Source organism: Halichoerus grypus, chromosome 8 (genome assembly GCF_964656455.1).
Source record: "Halichoerus grypus chromosome 8, mHalGry1.hap1.1, whole genome shotgun sequence".
NCBI lineage: Eukaryota > Metazoa > Chordata > Mammalia > Carnivora > Phocidae > Halichoerus > Halichoerus grypus.
In genome coordinates, this window is record NC_135719.1 from 103,419,936 (window position 1) to 103,434,032 (window position 14,097).

General features: G+C 37.1%; 1 long non-coding RNA gene across 5 annotated transcripts in view; it reads right to left on the minus strand.

The window, feature by feature from the left end:
* Positions 1 to 14,097, minus strand: part of LOC118543837 (uncharacterized) — a 472,034-nt gene that overhangs the window by 312,704 nt on the left and 145,233 nt on the right. For 3 of the 5 annotated variants that reach the window (XR_013440675.1, XR_013440674.1, XR_013440676.1), the window contains one exon: positions 13,541 to 13,626. The exons of the other annotated variants lie outside the window; for them this stretch is intronic. This is a non-coding gene — a long non-coding RNA (uncharacterized LOC118543837). The remainder of the gene's footprint in view (positions 1 to 13,540; positions 13,627 to 14,097) is intronic. 5 annotated transcript variants of the gene reach the window in all.

The window sequence follows — 14,097 nt, forward strand, 5'->3', positions numbered from 1 at the left end:
CTAGACTTTTCAATAGTCAGCAAGAATGTGTTCATTTATAAGGCTGAAAGATTACCATTCTCTTCATAATTAATTGTATCCTCTTTGCTTTTCTAGATACAACCTCCTGTTGCTGGCTCATTTATAATTTTTATCTCATCATAATTCCTAGGTATTTTTATATTAAAAAGTCTTTATTTAGGGGTGCCTGGGTGGCACAGTCGGTTAAACATCCGACTCTTGATTTTGGCTCAGGTCATGATCTCAGGGTGGTGAGACAGAGCCCAGCATTGGGCTCATGCTCAGCAGGGAGTCTGCTTGAAGATTCTCTCCCTCTGCCCCTTCCCCCACTCTCTAAAATAAGTAATTTTTTTTAAAGTACTTACTTTGTAGTTGTCTGTCTCAGAATTCTTCCTAACACAATGTATTCTGGTTTTAATGGATCATTTTTTTAATACGTAGAGATCACTTTCAATTATTCCCATCTCTGAGCTATTAGTCACAGAATTATCAGCCAGTAGGTCATAAAAGACAGGAACTATGCCTTTCTAGATGGAATAAGGTACATGTCTGAGTACTTTCGAGGTGAAGGAGCCAAATTATGTTATTTTTATTATTGTTTCCCTTAATTCTCTAACATATATAGTTACTGTTATTACCACATTACACAAGAGGCAAATGAGAAATTGGACAATGGTAGAAGGACTGAAATTTGTATTCATTTCCGAATTGTTTTTGATTATTATTAGCTACCAAATGAAGTTGCTGCTTAGAAATGAATTTTCTTAATAAAAAACATTACAACAAAATATGGACATTCGTTGTAAACACCTGATTTAAAATGCTAAGGTTTTTCAGTTATTAAAAGTTTCTGAGGACAAATAGTGGTTTATTTGTGAATTAAAATGTTACATTGAGGGGCACCTGGGTGGCTCAGTCGTTAAGCGTCTGCCTTCGGCTCAGGTCGTGATCCCAGGATCCTGGGATTGAGCCCCGCATCGGGCTCCCTGCTCGGCGGGAAGCCTGCTTCTCCCTCTGCCACTCCCCCTGCTTGTGTTCCCTCTCTCGCTGTGTCTCTCTCTTCAAATAAATAAATAAAATCTTAAAAAAAAAAAAATGTTACATTGACCTTGTAATGGAAGTTAGGTCAGCAGACAGGAGCTTTTTTGTTGTGAAGTATATTTTCAGGATACAAACTGTAAAAATCACTGAGACTAAAACACCATTCCTGAAATTATTTTCCTTTCCAAATACAGAACTATTATTTAAATCATAAAGCATAGCTGACATATTTTATATTTATCAGTCCTCAAAATCCTTTTAAAGTTTTATTCTTCCTAAATTTCAGAATTCTGGCTATTATTAATTCCATTTCCCTTTTAAAATTGATATGCTAGAACATCCTTCATCTGGGCTTAAGAACATATATAAATATCTAGTTATATGTAATTTTGGTTTCTATTCTAAATGTTCTTACATTTGAAGCCACTACTGTGAGCCCCTCTATTTCCTTGGAAACTTCAGTGATTTCCACCCCACTCTGTTTCAGCCATCTGGGTCTATGCCTACAGTCTAATGTTTGGCATCCCTTGATACTGAAATAATAAATGCAAGCATTTTTCTAAATTTAATGTCTACTTCCAGCTCCCTCACTCAGTTACTTATGCTTTGCTCAATATTCAACCTCATAGAGACCTCTGAGCCTTGTTCTCAGACTGCTTTATCACTTGACAATGGTTTTGTTTTTTTTCTTTCCGTGTGTGTGTATGTGTGTGTTTGTGTGTGTGTGTGTGTGTGTGTGATCATTTTCCATTAGTTGTGTAGGCAAAGTGAAAGGAGCACTGTCACTGGCATGTTATGTATAAGTATACACTCATCCAGCCCAGCTGAAGACTCACAGTGTCATAGACTGGAGTCTGCACTGCAATTGCAACATGGATGACAACTGGAGCTCAGGAGTCAGTGATAGACTGTCACCAGCCCTGAGCCCTTAGACCCTTTTATGTCCAATGTGAGATTGAGTTACGCCAAGTCAGCATGTCAGCACAACTCGGACATGATCCCATAAAGTAAATACAGCACAGACTAGTAGGAGTGCATTGTTCATCGAGCTGTCCCTTGGAAACTGGACCCAGCCACAGAGCTTCTGGACAACTCCATAGTCCTGAATCCTCTAGTTCCCTATGTATGGAGTAGAAGAGTCAAGAAATAAGTATGAGGGTCCACACAGGATTCAGTCTAGCCTGAGGCATCTTGTCCAGATAGCGCTGCCAGCCCAACCAGTCCCAGGTGTCAGATGGGTCTTAGAAAATTCCAAGGAAGGCATTCCAAAATGTAACAACACCCTAAGGCACCAGGCTTGAAGCAGCCACACTTACCCAGGTCAAAGGGAAGTACAGGATTCTGGTTTCAAACAGGGAACAATCTAAGAGCACCTGGAAAGCGATATTCCAAGAATCCAAGGAAGCTGTCACACTTCCAACTTGGCCTCAGAAATCCTACAGCATTACTTCTGTCTCATTTTATTGGATACAAGGGTGTGACTGTGGGCAGACCAGAACGAAGGGAAGGAGAATTAGACTCCATCTCTTGATAGGTGTGGTCAAGGCCACACTGCAGAAGAGCATGTAGGATGGATGATACTGTTGTTACCACCTTTGGAAAATACATCATAACTTTAATTTTTCTCCACAGCACTTACAGTGTTTACTATAATTGCCTATCCACTTTTCTATATTCTCCACCAGACTGTCAAATAATTGAATGACTAAACACCAACACTTGCCATTCACTCCCCTTGATCCTATTGATGGAGGTAGTTAGTATGGGAAAACGAAAACAAATGTCTGAAAATTAAGGGTAGAAACAATAAATAAATTCTACTGACTGGTATGCAATTAATCACATTTTTTTTAAAGATTTTATTTTATTTATTTGACAGAGAGAGACACAGCGAGAGAGGGAACACAAGCAGGGGGCAGTGAGAGAGGGAGAAGCAGGCTTCCCGCCAAGCAGGGAGCCCAATGTGGGGCTCGATCCCGGGACCCTGGGATCATGACCTGAGCCGAAGGCAGACGCTTAACGACTGAGCCACCCAGGCACCCCGCAATTAATCACATTTTTAAATGACTAAAAAGTACATAGTAAGATTGCTTACTTTTATGAGAAAAATCTACTTCTATGGAGAACTGTCAAATTCAGCCCTTTGCCATAAAACTTGTGCATAATATAAAAACCTCTTCTATGCTTAGTTCAACATAACACAACAAGGAGAACACAGACAATAAAACTTTAAGCAGGGCAGTATGTATGCCAAGAATGGTATTACCTCCCAATGCCCATGGAAAGAATGTGAAGGCATCCTAGAAGTGAGGAATTAAGCTGCTTTAATAACAACAATGAAATGAGTAACTCTAACATGTTTATCTATTCTCATTCCAGTCTGGTCCAGCTTACAATGCCCAGAAGTTTTCAGCCTCAAGAAAAGTACAGTACTTTATGAGTCTGTCATTTTTTGCTAATCTTCAGATGCTGAAAATCATTTTAAACCCATTCTTGTCATTTTGGATTTGCCTAAGTGTCTTGAAAGAAAAGCCTAAAAAGGCAAAGGCTGATTTAGTGTGAATGAACATGCCATAAACCATTTCAAATCTTCTATCATTCATGTAAATCTTTCATGATTTAAAATTTTTCAACTTGCCAATAACAAGTATTCTGGTTTCTGGCTGCATGCAGTAGCAAAGGCTGAGAAGGCACGTTCAGTAAAAGCTTCCTTCCTGAGACACTTACAAGTTTGGGAAAGGGTGGGGAAAAAAGGAACCTTCACTTCAGCCTGGAATTTGCAAGCTTAGTCTAAATACATGATACACGAGTTGAGGGTGGAAGAAAATTCTACAGGTCTTCATTAACATACCAAGGGCAAATACATTATTTGCCAGACACGGAGATGTTTTTGCTATTTAAATTCTGTCTAGATCCAAATCAGTTTGCTAAAAATAGGTTTAATTTAGTCAGGTCATTGAAAAGATCGCTTATATACTTGGAATTTAGTTTTGCTAAATCAGCCTTATTGTTTTTCAAAGAGAGCATTTTTGTAGACAGTAGCTTTCCATCATGAAATAGAGATTGACAAATCTCTAACTGGGTTGTCAACACCTGGCACACAAAAAAAACCATCTGGGCTCCAAAGTATTATTTTTTATCAAACACAAATCATCTATTCACAAATTAATCTAATTCACTCCACACCAAAATCTTCACTTTAATTTGTGCCATAAAAAACAACTATTACAATTTCAATTAAATGTTTTAAAATCCTAAGCTTTTAGTGCCTTAAAGGCATCATTCTGACTTTCCCACTATATTGACCTGACCCAAGTGTCGTTCCAATTTTTCCAAAAAAAAGAGAAATTCCATAAAAGGAAATAAATAAAAAGAAACACTGCAGAAATTTGGCAGATACTAAGAAGCAAATAATCTCCAAAATATATACATAAATGGTATTCTTAACGTTCAACTAAAAAATATAAACTACTATCATTGAGGGTGGAGAGTGACAATTTCATTTTTAATGCTTACAACTTAGAGCAGCATTGTGCTATGCTTTTAGAGCTCTTATTGATGAAGTTGTTTAGTTCCATTTAGTGAAGAGGTCATTAGCTAATGTCCTACACCTTCCTGCAGAGACCATGGTGGGCACTGGAGACACTGGACCTAATAAGGCTGATTTTCATCTCTGACGATACAGAGAGCAGTCTTCTACACAGTTTGTGTTAAGGATCGCAAGAAGGCAAGTGCCCAAAGCAGCTCTTTCACCTGAGAGCCACAGAGACTACCATTAGTACTGTATTGTTTGGGATGGATTGTTCCTTGTACGTTTTCCAATGTAAAACCCACACACATACACAACAAAGATACTACAGTGACTGACGACTCATCTTGTGAATTCAGAACAATCCTTATCCTCTGTCCCCACTCCCAGAGCTGTGTACTATTTCCCCAGAGAGATCTTGAATGCTACTATTTAAATTGACAAAGCCATGCAATATCTAACTTGAACATCTGTAACATTTAGCAACATATGTAATCCTTTTAGTTCTCTTATTGGCTCTCCCACATAACTGAATTGTCCATAGCACTTGCCTCAAACTTTTCCAGATAATGGTGATAGCTATACAATCTTGTGAATATACTAAAAACCACTGAATTGTATACTCTTTAAAATGGTGAATTTTATGGTGTATGAATTATACCTTAATTAAAAAAAAAAAAGAGGTAGGATCCCAGGATACAGACAAGAGCCATCAACAAATAGGTCAATGATTCTTAGGGAGCCTAAAAATATTTCAGTGCCTATTCTACAATCTTGCCATTGGAGCTGCTAATATAGCAAGACTGGCAGGTACCCTAGTAGTTTGCATTTCAACAAGTACCAGAAGTGATTCCAATGGAGGTGGTCTGCAGGGCACCCTTGAAAAATACTAATATTTTTGCAGGAGTGGAAAAGAATGCTCAAGAATAAGAACTGGAGTGGAAACGGAGAAGGACCAAGGATGGAATTCTAGGGTGCATCACTTTCATTTATAAACTAATCAATGCTTATGAGTTCACCAATGCTTGTTGATTAGTAGGATTTCACTATCAGGGGTTGAATGTTTATATTAAAACAGTTATTAGGAAAGATTTTTTTCAATTTAAAATGAGTGATATTAATGAGAAATGGTAGGCATCAGCTTAGCTTAATGGGAAGACATATGTTGGCAGGTAGACCTTTCTTTCCCCCTCAAAACACACCACATAGGTGGCTTCCTATTTTCCCATGCCTAGGGCCAGCTCTGCAATCACATTAGCCTTTTAAGGTCTCAAAGACACAAATCTGACATTCGGAGTTCTATAAAATATTGATTCTAAAACCTTTCATCGAGTAACTAAGAACATCATTAAATCCTTACTAGACTTTGGTGTAGTCTTCTCTCCCTGAAGAAAGAATAAAACAATCTATACAGATTAATGTGTACTGGGCCTGGAAGATTTGAAGTCAGTAACTAGACTTTCACTAAAAACCTGGTATGACTAAGTGGGGTTATTTGAATTATATGTTATGTAAATTTGTCTTGAGACATTTAAACGAGTAATAGAACTGCTTTCTTCTTCTTCTGCCATGTAGAGGAATTTTAATTTACCCTTTTAATATCATTACAAAAGCAATGAAGAACAATACATATTCCTGCTAATACTAATATTAGGGCCATTAAGTTATTAATTACATACCTAGAGTGTATTTAAGATGTTGCTAGCTTGCTTATGTAAAGATATAATTCTGTCTAAAATATCTAACTGTACTTAATATAAAAATAGAGCATAATTGGTAATTACCTTTAACATATTACCTTTATAAAACACAATCGATCATGCTTGTTTGAGGTTTCAATTATAAAAGAAAAAAAAGTAGGAACAAATTTCAAGAAGACAAACCTTACACTTTCTAAAAAGTACTAAAATCTAACTGAACCAGAAAGATGAATATTTTAACACAAAACTTTTTAAATCATAAATTAGTTTTGTTCCACTATTTTAAAAGAACTGTATGTAGTTATTAAAAGTCATTTGGGATAGAAATTTTAAATACTGTTATCTACTCAAACTCTTTCCTATATTGTTTCCCTACTCCCCTTCTTCCTTGCTGTTAATTGACCCACTGACTATTAATCCCACAGTTTGGAATCACGTAACTAACAACCTATTTCCTTTGCTCTCCTTAGCTATACTGTAGCATTGAGATGTGTCAATTTTTGCCCTCTCAGATTAAGTGCTACTCCACTTAAATTCTACCATCAGCATTGTGAGCCTGGATTTGAAGTTTTAGCAATCATGATAAAGATATAAACCCCTAGAATGGATATGATATGTGATACTTTTCAGAGTCATTTACTCAACAGCAATGATTGAGTGGCCTCTAAGAGGTCAGCATTGTACTTGGCATTATACATACCCAGATAGATAAGAAACAAACCCTCTCCACAGGGACGTGACCTAGTAAAAATTATTAATGCTTTAGCACCGAGATGTAATAGAGTCCTGTGCTAAGATGGATGTATGTAACAAACATGGAAACAACGAAAATAGTAGTTTTTCCTACCTGGATTAAAGAGAAGGACTCCTGTAAAGTTATACCAGAAAAAACAATGCTGGATTTTAAAAATAATAAGCAATCTCTTGTCCAATGAAGAAGGAGGATGTATTAATCAAGATTCCGCAAAGAAGCGGATGGAATATTCCAAGTAAGCTAATGTATGGGGAGTTGATTTGCAAAGATCATTCATTTCTGAATAATTTCTACAGTTAAATAACCACTTGACAACTTTCAAGATACAATCACACTTGTATAGTTGGTAAGAATGAATGCCATCATTTAAGCATCTACCCTGGGTCAAGCACTTCACTTACAACACTCTTGTAAAAATAGGTATTCATTCATTCATTCATTCATTCAGTATAAATTCAATTAGCCCCTACTATTTGCCAGGCATTGTTTGAACCTTGGAGATACAGCTGTGAAGAAAGCAGTCAAGGTCCTTTCCTTCATGGGAATATCTTGGGAGGAGGCAGACATAAATAAGTAAATAAGATAATTTTGGCTAGTGACAAGCATAAAGAAAAAAATAACAGGCTTAATGTGACCCTGTAATGGTGTGAGGGGGCTATGTTAGGAAAGGCCTCTCTGAAGAGAAGATATCTGAGATAAATATGAGTGATGGAAAAGAGCCCAACTTGCAGGACCAGGAAAGGAACGTTCTGGACAGAGGCAGAGTCAAAACCTGCAGAATGAGTGTGGCATGTTTCAAGAAAGATCTCATCGAGGGACGTGGAAGAGGCAAGTGAGTTCAGGGTAGTAGACATGCCATTGGATGATGTCTGAGAGGCTAGCAAAAGCCAGGTCATGTTGGGCCTATGGGCCATGGTTTCTTTATTTCCTTTAGAGTAAAGTAAGATTGTCACTTGCTTTAGTCACATGGGTGGTTTAAGTGGCAGAGTCCATATTCTAACCATGTCTGTCAGACTCAACCTATTTCACTAGGTTAAGAGAAAAAGATTCTATCATTTCATAGAGTTTCACCCCTACCAAGTAGGTTAGAAAGTGTAGGCTGAATTTTTTCTTTTTTTAAGATTTATTTATTCATTTTAGAGAGAGTGCAAGTGAGCGGGCTAAGGGGCAGAGGGAGAGGATGAGGGAGAATCTCCACCAGACTCCCCACTGAGCACAGAGCCCAATGCAGGGCTCCATCCCGGGACCCTGAGATCATGACCTGAGCCAAAATCAAGAGTCAGATGCTTAACTGACTGAGCCATCTAGGCGCCCATAGGCTGAAATCCCTTTAAGAAGACAGTAAGAGTGAGAAACCAAATAGGCTAGTGACTTTTGTACTGGTACATATTGATAGTTTTATTACATTCTTGGCACTCAAATTCTACAAATGGAAAAACTACTTCACTATTTTTATGACATAGTAAGGAATCATGCCTAAGGAATTTTAAATTGTATTCCAAAATAAATAAGGAAGTTTTCAAATGTGACATATGATCATCTAGCTCACAACAGAGCTCAATTAAATCTTCTGTGATTCAAGTTAAAAAGATATATTAAACCCTAAGTTATCATTTATGTAATGAGAATTTCTTTTGGTTAACCTGTTGGAGTCTGGAGTCTCTAAAATGCACTCATCTGCTTGGTGAATTTTAACACTATATTTGAATTAGGTGATTATACTGAGAAAAACTGTGATTGCTACATTTTCAAGCTCAGAAACATGTTGGGGGATGGATTGGAACAGGATGGATATGGAATGAAAAGGTAGGAAATTAGAGGATATTAAGCAATTGAAACTCATCTGAGTAAAAGCAAAAGCAGTTTTAGTGCAGTGTGAATCATTAAGTCAGTACTGAATGTCACTGGTTACTATAGGAACTTGGGTAATGGAAAATGAAAACAGCTGGATTTATGACATCCATAAATGTGTTAAACAGCTGCCTACTTACTGCCAATGAAGACTATTGAGAGTGGTAAATGGTGAGACTTTTACATACAAGTATGTGGAAAGGAAAATGAGTAAACTGATCTTTGTATTTTAATACACAGATTAAATATTTTATTAATGAATGACAAAAAATAATTTTAAACAACCAGTTTATCATGAGAGTTAAAAATCATAAAGCTTCTATGTATAAATTTTTTTAATTGTTGCATTGAGTTGAATTTGGTCTCCTACAGAACAAACCTGCAAAGTTTACTGTCAGCTAACCACACTCCAACAACTGCCTCAAATAAAGACAAGAATGCAAAAGTGGTGCATAACATAACATATAGAGCTATCTTGTATACCTAAAACTAACGTAACATTGTGTGTCAACTATACTATAAAAAAGTGATGATTGTATATAATAGTAATTATAACTTAGAAAAACAAAAGTATCCATTCTAAACCACAATAAACTACATATATTAATGTAATCTTAAAACTAACAAATGAGTGTTTATCTCAAATTTGTTATTCTCTTGATTTCTCCTCTTCTATCCCCAAGATCATGCATTCAGGATTTTGTTTGCTTACCTGTGGGCAATTGTAATAACCACCTCAACTGTTTTCTTTAAGCATTCTCCTCCAGTCTATCCTCCACACTGCCATGTGGGCCATCTTTCTAAAACATAATTTCCTGCTGAAACCCAGGATCCCAAAACCTTTAAGATACAAGTGAAACTTGCTCACTGAAGTGGACATGTGTTTTGTAACCTGGATCCAACCAAGATTTTTAGTTTTGTCCTTTAAGAGTAAGATGACCCAATAGATGTGAGGTACATGCTAAGATACTTTTGATTGTGAAGGAAGGAGCTATTCCTAATTACCCTGGGACAACAACAATAAGCAGACGGTCAAGGCAAATCAGGAAATAGGATTACAAAAAAAAAAAAAAAAGAGTCCACACAGTAGACTTTTTAATAGTTTCTTTACTTTCCCAGGATAAGTCAGTTTCTCTCTCCTCTGGAATATTCTTTGATGTAGGAATTTCACATAGTATTGTGGGCACCCTTACCATAGTTATTTCCCCTACTAGGTATATATGTCCAAGAAGTCAAAGATGCATCTTTGCATTTTGAGTACCAAGTATAAGCTATATACTTAAAAGGTGTTTAGTAAATGTTTCTTGATGGTGAATTAATACTGAAACAGAGGTCTGACTTAACTAGAAGAAGTAAATATTGAAAAATGAAACAAAGATCAGATAGAGATCCAATCTGTGGATCAGATGAATCCAGATGAATCTATAAAATTATGTTGCATGGGAACTCTAAGAGCATTCATCCTAGAAGAAAAGATCATCTATAAATAATCAACATTGCCTGTCCAAAAATATTACATAGGATTTTATCTTTGTGTTTATTCTTTGAGATGAAAGAATAACTTTGCGTTCTCCCTTTAAACAGCCATGTGCAAAGATAAAAAATAAAATACAAGTTTAAAAAAATCTTGGTTTAAGAATGCTTTGCAACATGTTAAATAGTATTTGTTATGGTTCCAAAAGCATCTCTTCCCAGTCACACCAGGACTTTAGCATTCCTTCTCAAATTCTTACTAAGGTATGATCCTGCAATTATTCTGCTCAATTGATTAAGATAGTTTCCACTTTACTCATTACAATCATTCCTCTCCTGTGTGATGTTTCCCACATAGGAACATCACAGCTGATTCTGCATAATCACCACAGCAGAAATAAGTGAACAAAAGATGTAACTGGAATGGAAACATCAATGCCCCCAAATAGTCTATCATCAGGGATCCTGATGAAAAATGCTCAGATTTTCAAGTCTACTTTCTTATTTTGCAGAAACGTGTATTTATTTTTAAAATACTTGTTTTAGAAAAATATTAAATAAAATGCTTTCAAATTAGAATATAAGGATGTATATATACAGGCAAGTCTTTTCATTATTAGTTTCAGTAATGTTAGCAATCTTCATGGGATAAATAATCTTTACTAGTAAAATATAAGGAGAGCACTCTCCTCCAAAGTCTTGCAAACCCTCACCTATGTAGAGCCCTCACCTATGAGATTTCTATTTTAGAAATCTCAAGAGAGCCTCATCAGCCCCCTGAGCTTCAGTCAGACATCACCAGGGATTGTCAGTCTATTACTCACAAACAAATTTTATCAAAAGTACTTGAAGCCAATTATTTCTAGTGCATCATCACCTCCAACATTCTTGGTCATACTGCCTTACTGCTCTGCACTTTCTCTCCTATTTCCTCCCACTGTTTTTATTTTGATAAAATTTTGTCATGAAAAAATATTTATTGCAGACATCTTAGAAAATACTTTAAAAGTAGAAAAATCATCCATAGGAATACCAATATTCATAAGGATACCAACATCCAGATACAGTGATTATATATATGGAACATTCATTGCCTCATCAGAATTTTATCTTCTAGAAACTTCTCCCCCCCCCCCACCCATAGCCCCAGCCCATAGGGCAGAACCAGAGGCCTTGCTTTACCACATGCTCCTGGTCATAACTGATTAGATCAGGAAGCGAATTCCTGATTCGCCAAAAATCAATTTCATTCTCTTCACACTCTGTCTCAAAAATCTAAGATCCAGGGAGACTGACAATGATAATGGTAGTTACTACTGATATTTATGTGTTATATAAGCAGATAAAGAGGGACGGAGACTGAAAGATGCACAGAAGCTAGAAATAAGGGAGGCCATACAGTCCTTGAGAGGCAGAGAAATTAGTACTTTAGGTAGACTTTATTCAAGACTACTGCAATAGGAGAGAGAAACTGAACTCCACTGAAAAGGAAGATTTTTAAATGCTGGGGTAAACTAATGGAAAAGTACTGGAGGAATTTAGTTGGGGGGGTAGTCAATGTGATTAGACCAACTGTGTTTGCTAGTTGGGGTTTATGGAAGTTAGGCTCCTATTCTCCCACAGAGACTGGGAGATAGGGACACCATCTTTCCTGATGATCACATTTCAAAGGGATCCTCCAGGTTTTTGAGAAAGATAGTCCTAAGTTATAAAACTGGCAAGAGGCTGGGAGAAGATTTATATCCCCAAAAGAAAGAAAAAAATACACAATTCCAAGTTTTTGTAAATGGAAGAAAAGGAAGGTCAGGAGTCTATAGTCAGAAAGAAACCTATCTAAAGTTTAGTCAAGCTAGGGGAAATGTTAAGGCCACATTGATCACCCTCTACTATGCTTTCTCTTCTTTCCTGCTCTTCTTCTGTTACATCTTAAATGCAGGGCTCCTTGATAGTTATTCTCTTACCCACTGCTCTTTTTACTCACTACCTCCTCCTAGGAAACCTTGACCATCTCATGGCTTCAGTTACCACCTGGTATGCATCCTCAACAACTCTTCTCATTCCTTCTCTACCCCCAAATCACAAATTTTATCTATTTCCCAAGTTCACCCTCCCATGTTAATTCCTACTGTAATTTCTTGCCTCCATCATTGCTACAGCTTTTTAAACAGTGCCCTCCTGAGTCCCTCTTCATTCAGCTGTCAAATATCTATCTAAGATGTCAAATATCTATCTAAGATGTCACTCCAGAGCGTAAAGCTCTTCAGATGCTCCACAGAGTCCAAAGACAAAACACAGGCTCCCTGACATGGGCAGCACACAGGCCTCCATGACCAGGTCCCATCCCACCTCTACAGGCTACTCTCTCAAAATTTTGCCCTGTGCACACTGTGTTGTCTCTCATCTCCAATCTTTGGCCCGTATTTTTTTCTACTTATATCATTCTTATTCCCTCAACAAACCAAATCCAACCTGTCTAATCTGATCAGCTTAACTGTCACTTTCCTCACAAATTCCTGATTCCCTCTAATTGGGTAAAGTGTCCTCTACAATGCTCCAAAGGTAACATTCTGCACTTAACCATACATATCTCTGTGTGTTTGTGTATTTCCCCACTAAACATGCACTCATTACGAGGGCTTCCTTTTTCCATTTTTATAGCCCCAGCAAAAACACAATGGCTAGTACATAGATGTTTAGTAGTTATTTGTTGAAGTATTCATTAAATGAGTAAATAAGTGACCAAGTAAATTAGTAAATGGAAGGATAACTTAGACATATTTTTTTAAGATTTATTTTAGAGAGAGCGTGAGCCTGCTTGGGGGGAGGGACAGAGGGCAAGAATCTCAAGAAGACTCCCCACTGAGCAGGGGGACCCCCACACAGGTTCTATCACAGGACCCTGAGATCATGACCTGAGCCAAAATCAAGAATCTGACACCCGATCCAACCGAGCGACCCAGGTGCCCCTAGAAGTATTTTTAATGCTCACAACCAGATCCTAAAGAAAGCAAATACCTCCAAACATAGAGAAACATGCATTTATTAGCAAGCAGGCATAAAATGTTCTTAAAACCTGTACTATAAGTTTAATCCTAGCTCTATGACATTTTAAGTGCTTTAACCATACACTGTATAAACTTCTGGATGGAGGGGGCATGTTTGAACATATTCTACAGGTGGAATTCACCAAACCTGATAGTGGGCTTTAGGCAAGCAGAATCCTCCAAAGTCATGACAACACACCAGGCCATTTAAGCAGTAAGCCTCCAGTGCCATTCCTAAAGATGAAGGGCAAAAAGCTCACTTCAATTTTACATCCTCTTTCAGCAAGGTGCAGTATGCCTCAAAAACATTTTAGTCAATCTAATATTTTTAAACCACTACTTTCACCACCATATTTCATTTACATCATCCATTATGCTAATTAAAAAGCCATTAATTCTGCCAATGAAAACCCATTGCTAAATGTGCTAATTAGCTAATCTTTGGTGCTAGGGATAAAGAAAAGTCAAGCACTTATAACAGTGCCTATGGAGTGTGGCCTTGCTAATTAAATGCTAGTTGACTACCCCTGGAGTGTGAATATTGGATTAGGGCAACTGGCTGCCCTTCCAAGGAGATTAAAGCTAACTAATGCACATTTACATCACACTGTTTACTGAAGTATTATAAAGTAGATTGTAGACATCATAACAGCTGCCATCTAACATAAATGTAAACTCTGACTATGAATAAAAAAACTCCCAATC